Here is a 23,372-nt window from a genome sequence, read left to right as displayed (position 1 = left end):
AACCATTATTATGGAATAAAAAGCGTAAAATGATTTTTAGGTAGCAAATACTTTTGCAACTACTGCTACAAAGGCTTCATTAAAGGTGCTGTAGGCAGGATTCCGCATCTCCGCCATCTTGCTTAGGGTTACCCAAGCAAGATGGCGATTTGACCCATCTAAGATGGTGATTTGAAACCCAGCACAGCCAATCCTGTCCTGTTTTCTCTGACATCACGCCCTTACGCAAGTTAAGCCCCTCCCACAAGAACGTGTGACGAACGCCCCTCGACCAATCAGGGTTAGAGCCTCAGGGGCTCTTCTGATTGGTCAAAGATACCTGGAGCTGTGGAGATTCCTTTTCAGCTCAGAACAGAGACAGATGGAAACGCTGCGCCCTCGCGGTAGAGCAGTTATGCTACACTCCTAAAGGATTATCAATGGATACTCTAACATTTAATCCAAAGAAAACACAGAAAAATTAGCATTGACTAGCAGAATCCTGCCTACAGCAGCTTTAATGCTCACATGCACAGATGCGAAAGCACATAGAGCCTATAACACCCGCTCTGGACTGCCACGCAACGCCGTGAAGCACTTTTTTTGATGGAGAAGAAGGAGGAGACTCCGTTTGTGTACCCTTTTCCACAGACTCGCGCTTCGGAGGCCTCGTTGGTGCATCCTCCTCTTCCACCAGCTCGCGCTTCAGAGGTCGACCGAGTATCAGCACCGGCTTGACGGGCTTCGCCTTCACAACATCCTCGGACGTATCGAACCAACATGTGATACAGCACACCCCAGTCGCACCTAGGGAGGGTACAGGTCCCTGCTTTTCACCCTCAATCTGCTGATATAGGCAAAGCTCCCCCGTAGCATACTTGAACAGATAGCCCCATGTACCGTTCCCTCCGTACGGTTCAAGCGGCCATTCTTGCTCCGGTGATTCTGAAGGACGGAGCTGGGTCCTAAGTACATGCATCACATGTTTCTTTGGTGCGTTCGGGACCGTCAGCATGTTTTCGTACACGGCAACCGGTGTGTCGCAGATGATCGGTAGGTGAATCACTCTCTCATGAGCCATTTTTTTTCGTTTCTTTCCAAAAATCACTCGTAGTAGTAGTAGTAGTAGTAGTAGTGCATTTTGTGGAGCCTATAAATCTATAGGGAGGGTGGAGGAGAGGCCTCTGGACTGCTGGAGGGAGGGGCGAGCGGACATCCTGGCGGAGGCGGAACTTAATGTTTTCCCCACTTTCCCACGGGGTGGGGCGAGGAAGGGGGGGGGGGTCGTCTGGGTTGGGGGGGGCGGGTTCAGTCAGAGGTCAACCTGTCAGTTTGAAGAAAGGGATAGTATCACGTCTCTCTGGGACTTGTCGTGAGGTGGAAGTAACAAGGAGCATGCAGCCCACGGTCAGCGTATAAATACACATTTTTTTGATCAGAAATAAACAACAGCTAAGAACCATATTGTTGTAATCACTTCCAGATGATCGCAGAACCCCGTCTTGGTTCCATGGAGATCGGAGAAGCTCCAGCTGTCTTCTCTGGTGCCAGATCGTGTTCGAGCTGCTCTTAAAAGAAAAAAAATCCAAAACAGGTATGTTAGAAATCCATCAGGAGGTAATTATCAGCTCCAACACAGCCCCAGTCACTACACAATGTGAGAGCTGTGCACGCATATTTCAATTAAAGGCAATAATAAGTTGAAAAAGACTGCATGGAACCTTCAAACGTGACTAAAAAGGAGTATATAAACATAATGTCTTTTCAGAATAGTAAAAGCATCCCAGAAGCAAATACAGGGTCATTTTTAATCATCAACATGATGAAGGAAAAGCAAGAAAAAAAAAATCAGTTTCAGACCAAGCATAATGATCCTATGATAAAAAAAAAAAAGATATATTAAAGATGAACATAACGGACAGAATATGTTCCTCTGAGCAAGATATTTGAGAATGCAGTTGAGTTGTCTCAGAATTTAGGACATAGGACCAGGAAATAAATGTTTCGCTCTCGTTTTTTCGCCACTCTGCGCAGATACGCCAGCAGCGTCACCTTGGCGATGGGAAACGCCAGTGTTTTTCAGATTAAAGAAAGAACATTTCACTCAATGAATTAAAAAAAGAAAATTCAATGTTGAAAATAAAAAGGACCATTCAGTTACGAAGAGAATACGATAAAAGCTCAATTTGTTTTATTTTTTATTTGCTGGTAACAGCTTGACCAATCAGACGCGTCGCTGATAAACACGAGGATTATGGGTATTGTAGTGCCTGTCCGTGATATGACATTGAAAATAAAGCGTGCTTTGTTAAAGTTGATATTTCACGGGGCTTTTTGACCCAGCAGAAGCACATACACAGTCTGCCTTGGATGGTTGCACTCTTATGGCTAATAATCACATCTTTCTTCAGAATATCGATTAGTCTACATTTGCACTTCCGGGATCTATGAAACCACACCCACAGCGTGACGTCTTTGAACCTGAGAATGCGTGTTCCCACCTCGACACGGATTCTAATGGACTTTCAGTGGAGACTGTTTGCGTGGTGACCACACGCAATTTCAGCATAATGCGCGACAGGAGCAGCAATCTGGGACTGAGAATGCTGCTCATCTGACGCATTTCTGTGAGATCAGGTTGTGTGTGGTGGGGAAAAATTTGGGACTTTTTATTCCATGTTTTTATGTAGTTTGAGGCTGGGTGTACTGTAATAGTCAGGAATTAGTGGAAAGCACACAAATGTTTATTTTCAGTATCACTCTGATATTCTTTCTTACTTTGTATTAACCTAAAATAAAACTAAAACAACAACTTTCACGAAAAGTAAATCAATGTCTTGAGAATTCAAATGTTCACATACGTCTCAAAAGTAAAGCAAAGTGTCCTTTTCCTTTTGCAAAATGAATCAAACCAAACCCCCATACTGTTCTTTGGTAAACAAATGGCAAGACATCAGTCATTAAGGTGCAACAGAAAAAAAAAAGTCTATGAAGAGCCCCTCTTTTTAAATACACACACTTAACATGAGCCATTCTGCAGTTTGACCCAAAGGCCAGGCTGGAGACGACCTCGAGGGAAACCCTGGCTCACCCTGGCTCGCCGTCGTTGCGGGCGACCTCCAACAACACGGAGTTGCTGTGGAGGATGCAGAGCAGCTGGCACAAGATCACCAGCACTGGAAAAACCTGGTTCATCTGGTCGGCTCAACGCACCGGGACGGGATACCCTGACCCTCGCTGGAGCACCAAGAAGAGAAGAAGAAGATTTCAGACCATGAATTGCCAGAAATACCTGTGCCTGCTTCAGTGCTTCAGTAATCAGATTATTTTCACTTTTTTTTAAAGAGTAACAGAGTTTGAAATGTATTTTAACAATTATTGCTCTCGATTTACATTTATTGTTGTTTTGTTGAGTATTTGTTAATTTTTTTCTCAGGTGGTTATTTTTTTTATTTTTCATTATTTTATTGGTTTTTTTTCTTCTGAAAAGGTCTTCCTGCACTCAGCTGTGTGGGTCAGTACTGGGGGGTGGAGTCACAGAAGCCCAGGAGGTACAAACAAGGTAGAGGACAGTTGAGGGATAACATGCTGCTGTGAAAATATGTCATTTTGTTCTGTACATTTAGTCATTGATGTTTAATCTTTCCATGCATATTGTTTACTGTCATATCCTGTCATGTTGTCAAGCTGTTTTGACTTGTGTAAGTTTTGTGAAACCTTGTAAATTGTGAAACCTTTGACTGTATGCTTTCATGTCCAGAGAATTTTGGACCAGGTCCAGATGGAAAACCACTATTATAATATTTTCCCTTAAATTTCCATGGGACACTGTGAGAAGGACACACTGCCTTGACTTGAGTTGATAAACTGGGTTGAGTGAAGCCATGGTGGAGAAGGTTGGAGTTCAGTGAGAGTGTTAGTCTTACTCTCAGTCAGCTGACTTGTCTGTATCCTTTGCAATCCTCAGATAAAACCTTGTGCAACATCAACATCTTGACTCCTCATCTTTGGCTCTGTCTCACCAAAAAGTCTCCAACACTCAAAATCAACAGCTAGATAAAAGTAAAGTGTCTGTTTGTGTTTGTGGATACATGGATTTGTGTGTGTGTGTGTGTGTGTGTGTGTGTGTGTGTGTGTGTGTGTGTGTGTGTGTGTGTGTGTGTGTGTGTGTGTGTGTGTGTGTGTGTATCAATTTATGTTCTAGTCTTTCACACAATGGACCTGCTGACTGCATGAATTTGATACTTCAGCACCATGGACAGCACTTCTGCTCACTACACTAGTGTATATGAGTGTGTGCACATGTATGAGTGTGTGCACATGCATACATGTGAACACGTGTTTTTTTCACACAGTATTTGTCTTTTTAAATAAGACTTTTATGTTGTCTGCTGCAAAGTTAATTGCCCTTCCAGGCACAAATGAATAAGGTGAAGAGGTCTGAAGTCTGATGTACCTGGTAAAACTGTCCTGAGGAAAGGCTTCAGCACCATGGACAGCGTTAAGTTCTCCTCTCAGTTCATGAAGGTTTTAGACACGCTTGGTTCAACATGATGCTTTGCTGTAGCTTATAAAGTCATTCAAAACAGCTCAACTTTAATCAGTTGTGGTAAAATACTGAAAAGGACAGTGTGATTTTACTTGTATATATTTCACTAAAAGCTGAAGTACAGAAGTATCTAGTTTTTCACATTTGCTCCTCAGTTTTTCATACTGGACATTTTCTTTCAGTCGAGTCTGTTCACAATATAGTTTTTCTGCTGACGGATTTTTTCTGGTTCAAATGACCTGTGGGAGTTGATGATGTTGGACAGAAGCAGAATAAGCCCTGCTGTGAGATGGAGCAACATCACCATGAATTCTCTGAATTGGTCTCATACTGTGTGTCATGATAGAACATGCTGTTTCTGAAGAACTTGATTTAAAGCCACACCTCCTGCTGTCTTCCAGTCAGCAGGCTAAATTGGTGAAAAGTGATCATTCTTAATGTCAGTAGGCCTATAGCTTTCTGAAAGAACTGGTCCTGATGGTATCCTGATTGTGTTGAATGTTAAAACTGATCATTTTAATTATATAAATATGAAGAGCAGCACACTAATGTCTCTTCCAGACTGGACGTCACTCCACAACAGTGAAAAAGGACAGCTTGTTTTGTCCGGTCAATATCAGAACCAGTTCTGGACCTGGGAGAGGAGGAACAGGCTGAAGCTGCTCTGCAGGACCAGGTCTGGTGTTCAGAACCAGTTCTGGACCTGGGAGAGGAGGAACAGGCTGAAGCTGCTCTGCAGGACCAGGTCTGGTGTTCAGAACCAGTTCTGGACCTGGGAGAGGAGGAACAGGCTGAAGCTGCTCTGCAGGACCAGGTCTGGTGTTCAGAAACATCATCAGAGCTGCTGAATCCCAGTCACAGTCTGAACTGAGATTGTTTTGGTTCCAGTGGATCAAACAACATAAACATGTGACCAGGAACACAGGAAGAGATGCAACATTCACATCTGTGGAGGCATTATTGAGGTAGAACTATTGTCAGTGTGTTTGAAGTGCTGTATGAATGTATCTTAATCTATATGAATGAAGAACAATAGGTCACAACATTCCCTGAGACACAGTAGGGAACCAATGATGTAGAGGAACAACAGAACCCCCCTGCACCTCCAGGCTGGGCGCTTTAACACAACCAAGAAGAAGAAAGGTTCCTCCTCCTGCTGCAGCTCTGGTTCCTCTCTTGCTGATCCTTCACTGCAGGCGCTGTGAAGGTTCTGGGTTCTCCAGGCTGCTTCCTCCTGATCCCTTCCACCCTTTAACACACATCACAATCTGAATGATTTTCCACATTTTCAAATGAAAGGACAGATGTTCTCCACTCTGGTGACACTAATGGAACAATAATGGAACAGTCCTGCAGGAACTTTGTCTCTTGGTTCTACTTTCAGTCTCTTTCTCCACCAGTTGACCTGCAGGTGGAGGAAACTCTAGTTTCAGACTAAACCTCCACTTTACTTTGAAATTCTACCCACATGTGATGAATGTCAGACAGTTCAGCCTTTCACCTGTTCACCCTCATATCTGTTCGTGTTGCTGGACTGATCCAAACAAACTGGTCCCCCATAGTTCCCAGAGCTGGTGTCAGAGGACCAGTTCTCCTGGTTGGATCCAGGTTCAGGATCCAGATCCTCCTGCTTCTGTTTCTGCTCAGCATCATTTACCAGCTGCTCTCCTGCCGCTGTCTGATGGAACTACTTCTTCTTCCCCCTGCAGCTGTCCAGGTGTTCTCACTCAGCTTCATTCACTTCAGGGGTGTTCATGGTGCCTTCAGGGACAACTGGGAAAAGGGACAACTTTACACTTCTGGAGACATGATGCCTCTCAGGCCCTGTCCACATGGAGCCAAAACGGTCATATTTTACAAAACGAATTGCGTAAAGACGGAGTCAGCAAAAAAAAGTGCGTCCACATTAGTGAACTGAAGACGCATGTAAACGCTGTAATACATATACCAAGCCCACTGGCGGCGCTGCAGTGCAGTAATAGTTGGGTAGTGCGCATGTGTATAAAAGCGCAAAGGCGTAACAGCGGAGACGTCTCAGGCGCGTCTTCAGATTTTTCCACTCTGGGACCCAGCTTCAGACTTTGTGGTTTTCAGAGCCCTGTGACGCTGGCTCCCTGTGGACGATGGGGGACTGAGTACAAACATTTGTGTGGATTTGTCTGAGCTTGGCTCCGCGTGGACAGCGCCTCAGTGGAATGGAATTTCTAAAAGATTCCACTCTTATTTATTTATATCTTCAATACTTTATTCATTTCACTATTTATTTATTTATTTATTTATTTATTTATTTATTTATTTATATTCCATAAAACTTGAAAAGGGGAAAAGTACATTCAAATGAACAAAGCAAATCCTGCATTTATAAAGAAGTTCAAAAGAATTGAAAGTCACAGAAGAGCTGAGCGCTCTTATTGAGTGAGTGGAAGAAAACAAAGCAGCCACAGCTTTGCTGATTGTGTGAAGTGTAACTGTGAACCAAAACTCTACTTTTCGTCCAGTTTTTCACATTTTTCTTTAAGATCAGGACTGACTTCATGAAACTGTTACAAAGATAAACTATCTGAATGTTCTCGTTCGGTTCCATTCACTCATTTAAATGATTTATTTTTCAAACGTTTGTCAGAAAAACAGAACATATAAAGGTTACAGGATGGAGAATTATTTTGCACACACATGCAGACATGAAGGACTTTGCTTGCTCCTTTACTTGACTGTAAAAAAGCAGCTAAATCTTTCTGATAAATGAGGGAATATAATAATTTCATGCAGGTGGAGGAGATGGAGGAGACGCAGCACCGCAGGCAGCCTGCAGACAGAGGGCGCCTTCTGTACTTTCAATAGACAAAACCCCACTCAATTTACCCCTGGGGGGGGGGGGGGGTATCTCTCTAGAATAGCTGCTCTCCCACACTGACTTGGTTACTATAGCAACGACCTCCATCTTCCTCCAACACGTCTGATGTGATAAAAACTCAAAGTTACTGCAATACTGTGAACTTTTTTACAGTTACTTCACATGAAACACATTTTACTTTATGTGCAGCACATTTCCAGATGTTCATTCACTTTACTAGAGTTCATTCATTCATAATCCAAAACCTGAGTTTGAAATCCAAACAGAACTACACACAACATGGTGTCTTCAATCACCTTGTATTGTGACACTATTGGGAGTTGTTTTTCTTTCTTCAAAATCTTTTTTCCCCCAAAATAAGAGTGAAATATGAAAACTTAAGTATGTTTCAGGGTTTAAATTGATGAGGAGCACGTTCATCGAGACTGAGTTAAATAACATTGATAGAAATAGGTGATATATGAATAGATGCAAATTCAAACTTCCAGACTGGCCTCATCTTACTGACCTGACCATCTGCAGCAGTCAGCCTGACAGGAAGAGGAAAGCAGAGAGTCCTGCTCAGCTCTCCCTGACCTGCATGCAGCTCTCACTGTTCACTGCTGAGCTGATTCCAGGAGAACTTCTCCACCGGTCCTGCAGAGGGTCTCAGACTCAAATGAAGAGAGACAAAATTAGAGTCAGGAAACGGTGCTGTCCATGGTGCTGAAACAACAAGCGAATGCAGTTGTTTCGTTGGTTTTTTTTATACCTAATACACATGAAAACAGAAACACAACACCCCCCCACACACATACGCACACACACACACACACACACACACAGACACACACACACACACACACACAGCCTCCTGCAGCAGAGCCAGTGATTAGTGGAGTCAGATAACAGGGACTGGAACACAGAGTCCAGCTTCAGCTGAGAGAGTTGATGTGTTGTGTGAACTCTGTCTGTTTGTCTGATTTGTGGTGAAAAGCAGAAGTGAGACCAGGTTGAAGTCACGTCGACTTCTGAGAGAGAGAGAGAGAGAGAGAGAGAGAGAGAGAGAGAGAGAGAGAGAGAGAGAGAGAGAGAAAGAGAGGGAGAGAGAGAGTGAGAGAGAGAGAGACTATAAAGATAAGGACTCATCGTAATCATAAATTCTCCATTATTGTTAAAGCTATAGTGCGTAACTTTATATGTCTATGGACGTCCGTTTTAGCCAAGCCACTACTCGTGGAGATGACAAAATGCAGATTAAGCCGATCGGCTCCTCGAACATCTCGCGGGATTTTTCAGTATATATAATTCTTGTTTTGCTTGTCAACCGGCGACATTCCCGCGCTGGCGCACAGGAAATTACACATTTTATGTCACAACAAGAAGGGAGGGGGAGGACGGGAGGGTCTCATAGCAACAGGTGAGGCAGAATGAGGAACCAACATGGCAGACGGCCGAGAAAGAGTCCTGAAGTGGATCCGACCACCAAAAAAAAAAAAAAAAAAAACCCTGGACGGTCAGCAGGACTGCTGGCGAAGAAGTTTCAAATTAGCAGGCACCTTGTCTCCCGTTTGTAATAAGCTATTTCCATTTCTGTGACAAAAAAAAGAAAAAGAAAAGAATAATTACCTCTTTGGAAGAGTCCATCTTTTTTTCACCAGCTGTCCTTATACACACCGAATAAAAACCGTTTCCAACGGTGATTCGCGCTGTGGAAACGTGAATCACCGTGGCAGCGGCTAGGGGGGAGAGAGGGAGGGGGGACACCGGGGACACCTGGACGTACGTCATGTGGAGGCGCCGGCTTTATTGTTGAAAGAAAGCAGAATTCCACTAGAGGGCGACCGAAGTTACGCACTACAGCTTTAATGTTTTAATGTATTTCAGCCACTCCCCCCTCTCCACCCTGCTTCAACACAACAACACATCATCATTGGTGGGAGGTTGCTTGCAGACTAACAGCTCACTGACTGTGATTTTCTCCTTGTTCAAGCTGGAGCAGAATTCCAATCAATGCTCCAAAGACACCAGTTGTTTGTCTTCCGTCTCAGAGACATGAAGAGGACACTGCCGGCCCAGCAGGAAGTCCATCAATCATTGACTTGTTGAGGAGTGCTGCCATACAGATCACGTTGCCTGGCCTTAGTTCAGATGGACTGTGACGTTCTGAGGGCGTGTCAGAGCTGAACTACGTGGACTTGGACTCTTGGACTGGGAGGTGTCAGGGTGAGACGGCGTCCTCACATCAAGCAGAGACAGACAGAAGGACTGAGGAGGGACGGAGAGCAGCTTCTTCTCTCCAAAAGAGTCTGAAGAAGATGTGAAGAGAGTTGATCAGGTGAGAATCTCTGTCAGCTACAACAAAGCTTTCACAACGCTGTGTTGGACTGGATCTGACTGTGTGGCTGCTGGCTGTGTGTCTGTGTGTCTGTCCAGCCTACATTATGGACACCTGTTGTTCTAGTGGAGACACACATCAGGAACAGCCTTCAGATGTGTGTGTTTCTCTGTACTGTCACTGTGGAGGTCCTGATGAGGACATTATTCATTTTACAGTGTGTGTGTGTGTTTGTCAGGCTGAGGCTGGTCTGGTTCAGAAGGAGTGTCAGAGTTAAACAACATTAAATATTAACAGGAATTTATGATCATGATGAATCTTTATCTTTACTGACATGCGCACACACTCACACTCAAACCCTTGTGAAGGAGGCCTCAGGCTTCTTGTTAATGTTTTAATGTAGTTCAGCTCTGACACACCTTGAACCTTGAACTCAGCCACTCCCCCCTCTCCCCCCTCTCCACCATGGACTGTGTCTCCACCCACTCCTCCAACAGCCTGATAAAGTCTGCAGACGACACTCCAGCGGTGGGTCTTATCAGGGACTCAGTCATGGCTGTTCTTTCTAAAGTCTCTGAGCCTCCAGAGTGGAGTTCAGGTATCGCTGTCGTCCCCAGACCAGCCAGAAAGCCTCCAGGACATGTGTAGATCTCAGCTCTCTGAACACAGCAGTGAAAAGGGAACTCCATGTTCTCCCTGTGGATCAAACACTGGCTGTGACTGTGGAACCAGAGAACAGGAGCAGGTTTCATCAGACCACTTCAAACAGTTTGGAGAACAGGATCAGTTCAGTCACATCAGGAGGAGGAGGAGCAGGAGGACTAAAGGACTGCGGATCCCACAATGCGTTGCATCTACAGGTTGGATGAGGGTTCCTGGTTCCTGAATACAGTTTATTGTTTCCTGATTCAAGCCCCCGTGTCACGTGTCCTTATTCTACATGTGTGTTTGTCAGGCTGAGGCTGGTCTGGTTCAGAAGGAGTGTCAGAGTTAAACAACATTAAATATCAACAGGAATTCTTGATTATAATGAATCTTTATCTTTATTGATGTGTGAACACACACACACACACACACACACACACACACACACACACACACACACACACACTCAACCTCACACACAGTTGTCCATCTTTCTGGCTTTCTCCTCATTCACTCAATGGTAAAATTTGTTGTGGTGGGTTTTTTTTTTGTTGTTTTTTTTGTTTTTGTTTTTGTTTTTGTTTATTTTTTGCAGGATGAGTAAACAGAAAATATCAGACCCTCCTGGTCTTGGATCAGAAACAGCAGCTGGAACTGGTCCTGGACCTGAACCTGGGCTCGGCCTTCCCTCCACAAAGAGTGTTTGTTCTCCCACGGGTGTGCACACAAGGGCGCTACCGGTCTTGGCTCCCTGGGGTCCGGTGGCTGCTGGGGGTCCCAGCCGGGGCTTTCCTCTCCCTCTGGACCGGTGTGTGGACATCTCCCACTTCACGTCACGAATGGATGACACAGGAATGTAAGTGTTTGAATTAAAGTTGATAACTGGTGGTGTTATGTTGGGGAGGAGAGTGGAGCATTGTGGTGGTGGGGGAGGAGGGAGAGAGATTACAGGGTTTTGGGTAGGGATTAGTGAGTGCACCACTATCTGTATCTGTATCTGTTTACCCATCCAAATTATCTGTATCCGTATCTGTACTCGGAGGGGGCGTGGCATAAACCGGAAGTGGGCGTGGTTTAACCGGGAATCGGGTGGGGCAGATATTGGTACATTATCAAGTCTGAAATTGATATGGATTGCTCAGAAGTTGCTATATTATTGTTTATTTGAAAACTATATACAGAACAGTCTCAATGATACAATGTACACGTTTTTTTTATGTTAGAATATGAACATTTTTAAAGGTAAACAAATGATTATTTATTCATACAACAGCCTCAGAACGAAGATTTGAATATTTTTGGTCACAATAGTAAAGGAACTATTTACAGAACAAATATTTTTATTGAGTCAGAACATGAATATTTTTAACTGTATGAATGAATTTACATAACAGCTTCTCTCTAATTGTTGTCCGGACTCCAGCCGGAGTCCAAAGGAAGGAACAGGCCTTCCTGGTTTGTTCCTGCCTCCCACCACGATCCCCACCGGAATCTCCCCGGTGTCCCGGAAAACCTCTCATATGCCCCTGCTCAGCTTCCTGGTCCTGTCCGTGGCTGCAGCGCCGATCATAGTGGACCTCGGTCCAGTTATCATCTCTCTCCCACATGCTCACACCCTCCTGGAGCACAAGCCCAAATTATTATGAAAAAGAAGAGAAAAAAGGGGGAAAAAAAATGCGAGGGATAAACGAAACTTAACCCCCCCCCCTCAAAAAACAAAACAAAAACCTGAGCATGCACAGTCACACGACGTTTCAACTTTAAAAGGTTTTCTTCAGGCACAATGCAAACTACAAAGAAATTAAATACTGAATTTTTCATTTACCAGCACTCATTGGCTTCTCTCACATCCTGTCGTCTTGGTCGAGCACGGAGCAGAATGAAAGACCAATGAGGATTTCCCTTCAGCACGAGTACAAATAATGACTGACAATGCTTGGGCTATACTCGGATTTGGAAAAAATGTGTTATCCGTAACAAGTACTCATTTAAAACTAAGGCTCATCCTTAGTTTTGGGGTATTGTGGTACCCTGGATATCAGGGTACGCGGTTGAAGCGCTGGGGGGGGGGGGGGGGGGGGGGGGGGGGCACTGGCCTGGGGTGGGTAGCTGGCCATGTGGGCTGGTTCTCCTGGGTATGGTCATGATGGCCCTCTGCCTCGGTAATAATAATAATTTATTCAATTTAAAAGCGCCTTTCACAACACCCAAGGACGCTGAACATTAAAACACCGAGAAAAATTAAAAGCAGTTGTAACAACATAAACAAAAGGCAACAACATTGAATGGTGAGTGCAACTATGAGCCATTGTTGAAGTAGGACTGTCTGAAGAGGTGAGTTTTGAGTCGGGATTTAAACAGTGGCAGGAAGTCAATGGTGCGGAGGTCGGGAGGGAGAGCGTTCCAGAGCTGGGGAGCAGAGCGACTGAATGCTCTGTGCCCCATGGAGACGAGGCGGGCAGGGGGAACATAAAGCTGGAGGCTGGAGGAAGAGCGGAGTGAACGGACAGGAGTGGCCATGTGGAGGAGGTCAGATATGTAAGGTGGGGCAGGTTATGGAGTGCTTTGAATGTAATGAGAAGTGTCTTATAGTTAATTCTCTGTTTTATTGGAAGCCAGTGGAGTTGTTGTAAGATGGGGTGATGTGATGAATGACGGGAGTCCGGGTAATGAGGCGAGCTGCAGAGTTTTGGAGGAGCTGCAGTTTCTGGAGGGATTTGTTGGGGAGACCAAGGAGAAGTGCATTGCAGTAATCAATCCGGGAGGTGACAAGGCTGTGGACGAGGATGGCAGTGGTTTGAGAAGTGAGGAAGGGTCGGAGACGAGAGATGTTGCACAGGTGAAAGTATGCAGACCGAGTGATGTTATTGATGTGGGAGTGGTAAGAGAGTGTACTATCAAGGATGACACCCAGGCTCTTGACCTGGGGGGAGGGAGGGACAGTTGAGTTGTGGATGGAAATGGAAAAACTGTTGGATTTGGAGAGATTGGAGGGGGTGCCTACAAGGAGGACTTCGGCTTTAGAACTATTTAGTTTCAGGAAATTGAGAGTGAAGCAGGAGTGAATTTCTTGTAGGCAGAGGGAGAGGGAGGCTGGAGGGAGTGATGAAGATGGCTGGTAGAGAGGGAGAGCTGGGTGTCGTCAGCGTAGCAGTGGAAATTTATATTGTGTCTACGGAAGATGTGACCAAGCGGGAGAATGTAAATGATGAAGAGAAGGGGACCCAGGACAGAACCCTGGGGCACGCCGGCAGAGACAGAGAAGGTGTTGGACTTATGAGATTTGAGTTGGATGAATTGTGTGCGATCAGAAAGATAGGAAGTGAACCAAGCGAGGGTTTATTTGGGAGATGCCAATGGATGAAAGTCTGAGAAGCAGAGTGCTGTGAGAAATGGTGTGGAATGCTGCTGAGAGATCAAGGAGGATGAGAATGGAAAGTAAACCAGAGTCTGAGGCTAAAAGGAGGTCTTTGGTGATTTTGAGGAGTGCTGTTTCAGTACTGTGTAGGGGACGGAAACTGGATTGAAACTGCTCGTAGATGTCATTGGTGATGAGATGATTGTGGAGTTGAGAGGCTACAGATTTTTCAAGGATTTTGGAGAGGAAGGGTAAGTTGGAAATAGGACGAAAGTTATTGAAATTCGATGGGTCCAAGCCGGGTTTTTTCAGAATAGGGGTCACAGTAGCGGTTTTGAATGAGTGAGGGACAGTGCCAGAAATAAGAGAGGAAAGAATGATGTTGGTGATGAGGGGAGCAAGTGAAGATAAGCAGGTTTTTACAAGAACTGTAGGGAGGGGGTCCAGCTGGCAGGTGGAGGGTTTGGCTTTAAGAATGAATTCAGAAATGACTTGGACTGAGGGGAGGACAAAGCTAGAAAATGGGGTTACGATGGGCAAGATGGGGATCGTAGAGACTCCAGAGACTGCAGTACCACATGTAGACAATTGCTAGTGGATATCAGAGATTTTGGAAACAAAAAAGGACATGAGGGAGTTACAGAAATCAGTAGATTGCATGTGCTGGGGGAGAGAGTCAGGGGGTTTTGTGATGTTGAGAAGAGAGAACAGGGTTTTTGAGTTGTGTTGATTGGAGTGAATTAGACCAGAGCAGTAAGCAGATTTAGCTGAGGAAATATGGTCCTTATAAAGCATGACATGATTATTGTACATTTCTTTGTGTATGGTGAGTCCAGTTTTGTTGTACAGCCGTTCCAGCTGTCGACCTCGGGATTTGAGTTGACGGAGGGCAGGGGTGAACCAGGGTGAAGAGTGGGAGAAAGAGACGGATCTGGTTTTTAGTGGAGCATGACTGTTCAGGAGTGTATGGAGGCTATTGTTGTAGTGGGAGACCAGATCGTCAGGTGAGCTACTGACAAGTGTGCTTGGGAACTTATTAATGTCTGAAGAGAAGGTGTCAACATTTATGTTTTTGATATTGCGGAATGATATGGTACGGGGGAGGATAACTTTGGATAAAGAGAGGCTAGTATTGAAAGTAATTAGCATGTGATCAGAATATGGCAGCGTGTGAGGCGTAAAGTCAGAAGGAGTGATCCCAGAGCAGCAGACTGAATCCAGAGTATGACCTTTACAGTGGGTTGGGAAGTTAATGTATTGCTGCAAACCCAAACTTTCTAAACAGGATGAAAAATCTTTAGAAAGGGGATTAGTGGTATTGTCCATATGAATATTGAAATCACCAAGGATAACTGTATTTTGAGACAGAGATGAGAAAAGTCATTCAAAAAGTCCTTATTATATTTTGGCGGTCGGTAAATGGTAGCCACAATTACAGGAGAGGGTCCAGGGAGCAGTGAGGCAGAGTATTCGAATGAGGAGAACCCCGGAACAGCAGGTACCGGCACGACTTTCCAACTCTCGCGGTGTAACATCGCGAGACCTCCGCCCCGCCCACACGTGCGGGTTTGACAGATGTAAACAAACCCCGGCGGTGCGGATTCATTCAGAGAGGCAAAGTCATTTGGCTGCTGCCAAGTTTCAGTTAGGCACAAAAAATCAAGCTTTCGGTCCACAAGGACATCACGGATGAGATGCTCCTTGCTGCTGAGAGAGCGGATGTTGAGGAGACCGAAGTTGACAGTGGTGGAGAAGCTCTTGGCCGTGGAGTTAGCTGACTTAGCTAAGCTAGCCAGGACGCTGTGGTCAACATCCCGACCAGCGTAACGGGACGGACGGTGAAAGGTGGACCAGAGTGATTTTATTGGATGAGAGTCATTGTACTGGAACTTACGGCGTGATCCGGAGTGTATCTCCGTCGGGGCTGGAAGGCGATGTCCGACGGGATATCGAGCCCAGGTGGTGGCTGCAGAACGAAGACGTGGTGCCGAAGTTTTAAAAGTTGGGCAGCAGAGTACAGGAGGAGAGCATTTGTTTGGAGCCGGGACACGTATGACACCAGGAGCCAGATGACAGCAAACCATCTCATTAATTGATAGATCCACATCGCTTCTCAGGAGGAGAATACCAGGGCGCCAGGGGTCCGAGGTAAGCCACAGGTCACAGGTCCAGGAAGGCCACAGATAACAGCCGAAGCCACAAGTCGATCACGACATTCAATACTGTGCGATAACAGTTTTATCTTGTTTAGTTTACCGGTGAGCAGCGGCAGCAAGAGCGCGTCAGCGTTCACTCAACCGGAACCGGAACCCAGTGGAGGGGTTGGCTCTTTGGCTTTTGGGCTCTGGGCTCTCGGCTCTGCCTGCAATGACCATCCGGTAGTGTAATGTTCCAGACAGATCTGCTCTTCCAAGAGGAGCTAATAAATATGAAGCTCCTCTTGATAACATGGTTTCTCGCTTTATTTTATTCATTTTGGAGCACTGTAATTGGCTGCTGTTGCGTCTTTAAATTTTGGGTATGGGCGTCTGTACTAGGGCTGTCACGATATCAAATTTTCTCTTGACGATTATCGTGGGCAAAAAAATATCACGATAACGATATTATCACGATATCAGCAAAAATTTAACTAATAATTGAACAAACATTTAGATTCATCTTTAATTTTATTTTTGTTTGTTTTCTCTCTTTTCCCAGATGAATTACATTCAGAATACCTGTCAAATGAGGTGTTGAAACAATATGAGAACAGTAACTGTACAACTGCACACAAAAAGTGTAGTTACACTCAACTAATTAAAATCTGATGAACTGATTAACAGAGGATCCACAGCAGAGGCGTAATGTACGTAGGGTTGGTGGGTTATGAAAACCCACGGGCCCTGTTGGGGTGAAATCCTGTACCACCACCACACTGCCGAGAACTTTTGTTTGTTTGTTTGTTTACAACGGAGGCAGAATGAGCAGCAGCTGCTTCTCTCCAGCCAGAGGCACCGCTACTGGCTAGGGCCCCGAGCTGAAGGGGGTCCCGAGGAACGGCTGACATCAGTCAATTTCAATGACAGATTTAAGGCGCTACACCAGACGCTGCAATGACAACGTGTCGAAAATCCCCCGCATGGGGCCCTTTTCTGAGGACTCACCGGTTAGTTGCTAGAAGGGGGCTGGCGGAGAAGACAGCGGATATCAGCGACACAACTTGAAATCCCCCGGAGACATTACAATGACACGTCTGGAACCTACCTAATGGGGCCCCACTACTACCCGGCTTGCATCAACGTGCAGTCAGTGTTGCTAAACACACTTTTTTCGGGTTAGGATAGAGCGTCTCGCTGTCATTGTCGGCCACCGCCGACATGTTTAGTTCACTCGTGACGCTCGCTAACTGGGAGCCTCGCTAGCTAGGAGCCGTGCTGCTACCGCTGCTCTGCTGTGTTTACATTTGAGGAGAGGGGGAAAGGTGGGGGTGCTGCAGGAGGGAGACGAAGCAGGGCGGAAGAACAGGAGTGGATTTTGAAAATACACGTTTCAAGTGGCACTAGATCCTCTTTACGATATTATCATGTGCGCATTTTGAGCACGATATTGAAATTTCATTTTTTATTAACACGATTATCGTCAATACCGGTTTACTGCGACAGCCCTAGTCTGTACTTAAAAATGAAGAGTATTCTGATTCTGATTCTGATTCTTTTGAATACTGATATGTGGTATTGGTGGACCTGACAGGGGGACAGAAACACAGGAAGAGAGACAAAGAGAGATAAGCCCCTTTCCCACTGGCTATAAAACCCGTTTAAACCTTCTAATAATCAGCTCCTCATGGCAGTGTGAAAGAGTTTGATCGGCATTTCGACCCGGGTCGTTCGACCCTGCAAGCAACCTGGGTTTTAATCGGCTCGGCTTTCTATCGACTTTAGTGGGAGGGACATATCCAGGAATTTACGTGATGACGTCGATGTGGCGCGGCTACGTTAGCGCGTATGTTGTTTTTGAACACAGCGAGAAATTTCCTTCATCAAGATGACCCAGCACTGGCAAGATAGCAAGATCAGCTTCTCTTGATCCGTGGGGACAGGAGATTTGTCTACAGGTAACAGGGACTGTATTCCGCTGCATTGTTAACTTTCACTGTGTTCCGTCGTGTTGATGATGTCATCAACGTGGGACACAATCAGCGCGGGAAAACACAGCCTGCAGGTGCTTAAGACCCAGGTCTGCATGTGTTACCGGCCTCCAGCCTAGGGGTGCCTGGGCCGGTAGCGTTTTTGCCTCACAATCATTGAAGAACTGTGGAGCAGTAAAACAGGACACGGTTATACGTGTGTGACCGCTGAAAGCGCCATTTTAATTCTGCCACTTCCATTATAAAAACACATTTCAACAAATTCAAATTCAAATCCATCAAAGCACATCAAACATATTCAACATAACATAGACACTCCATTTGCAATTAACAGGTTAACATCAAAACTCATCTTCTTACCAGAAATCAAACAGAAATAGGAACATCTCATCAGTGTAATATCATGAGGCGGCTGCCTTCATACACTACAGTAACACAAAAATAACAGTACTTTACATTTTACATCCAACTCAAAACAAATGAAACAGGTGCTTATGCATTTCCCAAAGCTCTTTTAGAGTTAATTTGTATACAGTTTAGTTCACAGCACTCATTAAACATTCAAAGATTCCCACACGTTGCCACATCGTGGTCACTTGAAGCTAACAGCTAATATGGGAAAACACGAGACACGAATCATGCTCAAACTCTGCAATTCAACAATCATTCTGCACACCCGCGACATCAACAGCAACACAAGACTACAACAAAATTGTGAGCTTAAGGTGAAATGATAAAACATCATGTTCAACGTACCTGTGGAGCAGTAAAACAGGACACGGTTATACGTGTGTGACCGCTGAAAGCGCCATTTTAATTCTGCCACTTCCTGGATGGTGCGCTTCACAAGCGGTTTTCCTTACTGATCCATGGTACTTGAGTGACACCTACTGTCACAAAAGGGGTAATGACAGTGACATTTGGAACATGATATAATACTAGAAACCATCAACCTAACAACTTATTGTGTTTTATTTTTCGGGTTTCTTGTTTTAAATGTGGGGGGGTGTCAGTTTTTCTATTTACTTTTTATTTAAGGCTTTTCCCATCCTCTACACTCTCCCTCACTTTTAAAGATGTCTCCTGACATCTAGAAATATAACATGTCAAGTCACAGTCAGGAAGTTGTATAAAAAAAAAACGACTGCATAAAGAGTTCTTGTTCTCAGTCTAGCAAGTCCACATCACCGGCCCTGGAATGTAGTGCGCGTTTGGAATGGCTAGACTTGGCATCGCCGGACTGGACATGAAGTAAGGTACACACTGGAACACAGAGTTAACCCCAGGCCTCCAAGGTTGGTATGAGGGTTGTCCAAAACTGTTGTAGGTGAACATTTCCTTGGGACGTGGCACCCGGGAAGACCTTCTCAAATTTTGTTCTTCCAGTGACTCTGATTCGGTACCCATCTCCATTTCACCAGGTTCCAGGTGAACATCATCATTTACTGCCTGGTCAACCTCTGCACCATCCATGCTGTTTTCTTCAGGTGGTATCTGTTGTTGTTTCGATGAGTGAGCAGACTGTTGTTCAGTAGCTGGTGCTTTCTCAGTGCACACATTTCTCACTGGTTGAAACTCACAAGCAGAGGGATTCAGTGGTTGCAGTGGTTCTGAATGAGTAGCAGGAGGTTTGATTGGAGTCATCCTGTAGACTGGAATGCGACGGAGGCTGCATAACTCCTCTTCCTCCTCCTCTGACTCAGGGTTCTGCCATGACACGTCACTGCGGTTAGTCACATGTTTAGTTTTTTTCTGTTGTTTCGATGTGTTCGTTGTCTCTTCCAAGGGTAAAGCATTCACAGGCATCAAAAGGTTTCGATGAAGTACACGGATGGTCTTGTTTCCAAACTCAGCTTGTACTTTATACACTGGTCCTTCACCGATTCTCTCTATGACACGGTGGACTCTCTCCTCCCAGTAAGCTCGTAGTTTGCCTGGCCCGCCTCTTTCAGAGAGGTTGCGCACAAGCACTCTGTCACCTGGTTGAAGTGTAGCACCTTTTACACCTCTGTCATATTGTTTTTTTCCTTTCGCCGATGATTTCTTGCTATTCTCTGAAGCAATTTTGTAAGCCTCTCGCATCCTGGTTGCCCATTTTTGTGCAAACATCTGCCTGTCTGGGACATCTTGCTCTGGTTTCAGGTCAAATAGTAGGTCGACTGGTAAGCGTGGGGCTCTTCCATATAGGAGAAAAAATGGTGAGTATCCCGTAGCTTGATGAATGGTGCAATTGTATGCATGAACCATGTGAGGTAGCTGTTCTTTCCAATCAGATTTTTTTTCTTCTCCCAAGGTTCGAAGCATCTGCAACAAGGTTCTGTTCAGTCTCTCCACAGGATTCCCCTGTGGGTGGTACGGGGTGGTTCGGGAGTGAGATATGCCCGCTAATTGCTGGAGCCTCTGAAACAGTGCGTTTTCAAATTCCCGCCCCTGGTCGTGGTGTAATTTTTCAGGATATCCAAATCTGGGGATGAAATCCTGAAATATTTTCTCCGCCGCTGTCTTTCCAGACTTGTTTCTTGTGGGATACGCTTGGGTGAAGCGGGTAAAATGGTCAACCAGAACGAGGATATATTCATGACCTCCCTTGCTTGGCTCAAGGTGGAGATAGTCAACTGAGACTAACTCAAACGGGCCACTGGATGTTATGGAACCCATGGGTGCTTTGTCAGGAATAGCAGGTCTCTTCTGTTTGATGCAAGCACATTTTCGGATGACATAGTCCTCTATTTCTTTCTGCATGAAAGGCCAAAAGAACCTCTCCCTTGCCAGACAGATCACTTTATCTGCTCCCACATGTCCCATTTCATCATGTAAACTTTTGAGCACCATTGGCTTTAGTTCTGCAGGGAGAACCAGCTGTTTTCTCTGACTAGCATGCCTGTACAGAATTCCTTTGTCCAGTTTTAGTTTGTTCCATTCGTGGACTAGTCTCTTTGTCTCACGTGACATTTGTCTTTTGTCTTTGTCATTTGGTGTCCATTCTCTTTTTTTCAGTTTTATGACCTCGCTGATCACTGGGTCATTTTGTTGTGCACTTTGGATGTCATGGGGAGTGAAAACTTGCCTGGTATTTGTTGTTGAATCATCGGATGTTGCAGTGAGGACCAGCGCAGCAACCCATGGCACATCATCCTCCTCCACCACCTTGTTCCCTTGCCAGACAGCTGCCACCACATCTGTAGGCACAGTTTCTGTGTACTCGAAAATACGATCATGTAACTGGAGAGGATAACGTGAAAGGGTATCAGCATCAGCATTCACACGCCCTGGCCTGTACTTGATGTCAAAACAAAAATCCGACAATTCCCCCACCCACCGATGACCCACTGCATTGAGTTTTGCTGTGCTCAGCACGTAAGTCAGTGGATTATTATCGGTGTACACTGTGAATGTTGGGGCATAGTAAAGATAGTCTCTGAATTTATCGCAAATCGCCCACTTCAGAGCAAGAAACTCCAACTTTCCAGAGTGTAAGTGATAATTTTTTTCTGCTGCACTCAGTGCCCTGGAGCCATATCCTATAACACGCAGTTTGCCCTCTTGCTGTTGGTAGAGTACAGCGCCGAGACCCTCATTGGAGGCATCTGTGTGCAGGATAAATGGAGAGTTACAGTCAGGGTAACCTAAGATAGGCGCACTGGTTAGCATGTCCACAAATCTGGAAACAATGGCACTGTGCTCTGTAGTCCACTGTATGGGAGTTTTCCCTGCCAACTGACCAGTATTTGTGTTTTGGGGTTTGCCTTTTGTCGTCTTGATCTTCATAGTTTTCTGACACTGCACCAGTTCAAAAAGCGGTCTGGCTAGTCTTGCAAAGTCTTGAATATAGGAGCGGTAGTAACTTAAGAACCCTAATAAAGCTCTTACTTCTCCAACTGTTTTGGGCTCTCTCTCTCTCAGCTGTACTACTGCCTCCAAGTCTTTGGGGTCTATCTGGACTCCTTCCTTTGAAACAACACGACCTATGTACCTGACTTCTTGTTTGAAAAGTTCGCATTTCTTTGGTCGCAATTTGATCCCATGTTTTCTCATTCGACTGAACACCTCCCGTAGCACTTGTAGGTGACCATCAAAGGTTGTGGAATAACACAGCACGTCATCCAGGTATGGGGAACAACACTCATCTCTCAGCCCTTCCAACACCTCCTCCATACATCTTTGGAATGCTGCAGGGGCGTTTGTTAAGCCGAAAGGGAGTCGCACCCACTCATACAGGCCCCAAGGGGTGTTGAATGCAGTGACATGTTGTGATCCCTCATCCACAAAGCCCTGATGGTAAGCGCATCCTTGGTCGAGTATAGAAAACCAAGCATAGCCTCCCAGGTTATCCAGCAGGTGTTGGATGCGTGGCAATGGGTGTCGGTCAGGGATGGTTTTCCGATTGAGTTCTCTGAAATCCACGCACAAGCGTAAGCTTCCATCTTTTTTTCGGACGCAGACAACAGGAGATGAGTATGGTGATTTTGATTTCTTGATCCATCCTTGAATGAGCAGGTTCTGTACATATTCCTTTACTTCCCTGTACAATGGTTTTGGGATGGCGTTGTAACACTTTTGCACAGGTGTTTTGTCCTTGAGGCTGATTTTGAGTTTCAAACTTTCGATGCAGCCAATGTCATCATCTCCCTTGGCAAAGATGTCTGATTCCTCGTACAACATCTGTCTTACTGCTTCCTGCTCGCTTTCCTCTAAGTGCGACAAGTCAACAGGTGGGTGCCATTTTCCACTGACTGAGGTGGTTGGTTTGTGATTTACCTGTTGATCTTGTCTTCCAGGGCCTAACTGAGCAGAGCAGACTTCGGTCTTTGAGGGCGGTGTGACTGGTGTTTCATTTTCCCGTGGGCCGATGACAGGTTTCATGTCTGCCACCTCTTGAAGAGTGCCGAGTACTGTTCTTCCTGAGAGAAAAATGTCATGTTCGGTCACATTCTGGATAGGAATCTTAACAACTTTGGATGACCCATGAGGAATGTCGACGAGAGCCGGGAACAACTCTAGTCCTTCTGGGCAGTGATTGCATATAGCTGGCTCATACAACACTGTCGCTCCCTTTGGCCAGGCTCTCACTCTGCACCGAACCTCATCTATCTTGCCTGCCAGGATAGTCACCCCTTTCTTTCCAACTTTAACATCATACATGGGAGATTCTTCCTCTGGAACAGCTGTATTGAGGGTGGACACAATAGCTTTGGCTGTATCTTCGCTCACATTTAAAGCTTCCTTCAGCAGTGAACCGATATCCATAACATTGGTCTGCTCATTCCCCTTGATGATCTCAGCAATAACATTTGATCCTAGCAATGGACAATTGATGCAACTTTTTCCAACTAGCATAGGAACCTGCACCGCTACAGCTCCATGGTTCAAGCTGACTACTTCGACCGTTACATCTATCCAGCCATCAAATGGGACATCAGTACCGTTAGCAGCAGTAACTTCCAAGGGGCTGTCAGTGAGCAAACTCGTCAGAGGTTGGATCGCAATCTTTGGTAGCTTGTTTTCAACAAAATCTCTTCCCACTATTGATACCTGGGCCCCTGA

The sequence above is a fragment of the Salarias fasciatus genome, chromosome 23 (assembly GCF_902148845.1).
Source record: "Salarias fasciatus chromosome 23, fSalaFa1.1, whole genome shotgun sequence".
Lineage (NCBI taxonomy): Eukaryota > Metazoa > Chordata > Actinopteri > Blenniiformes > Blenniidae > Salarias > Salarias fasciatus.
Note: the sequence above shows the minus strand (reverse complement) of the source record.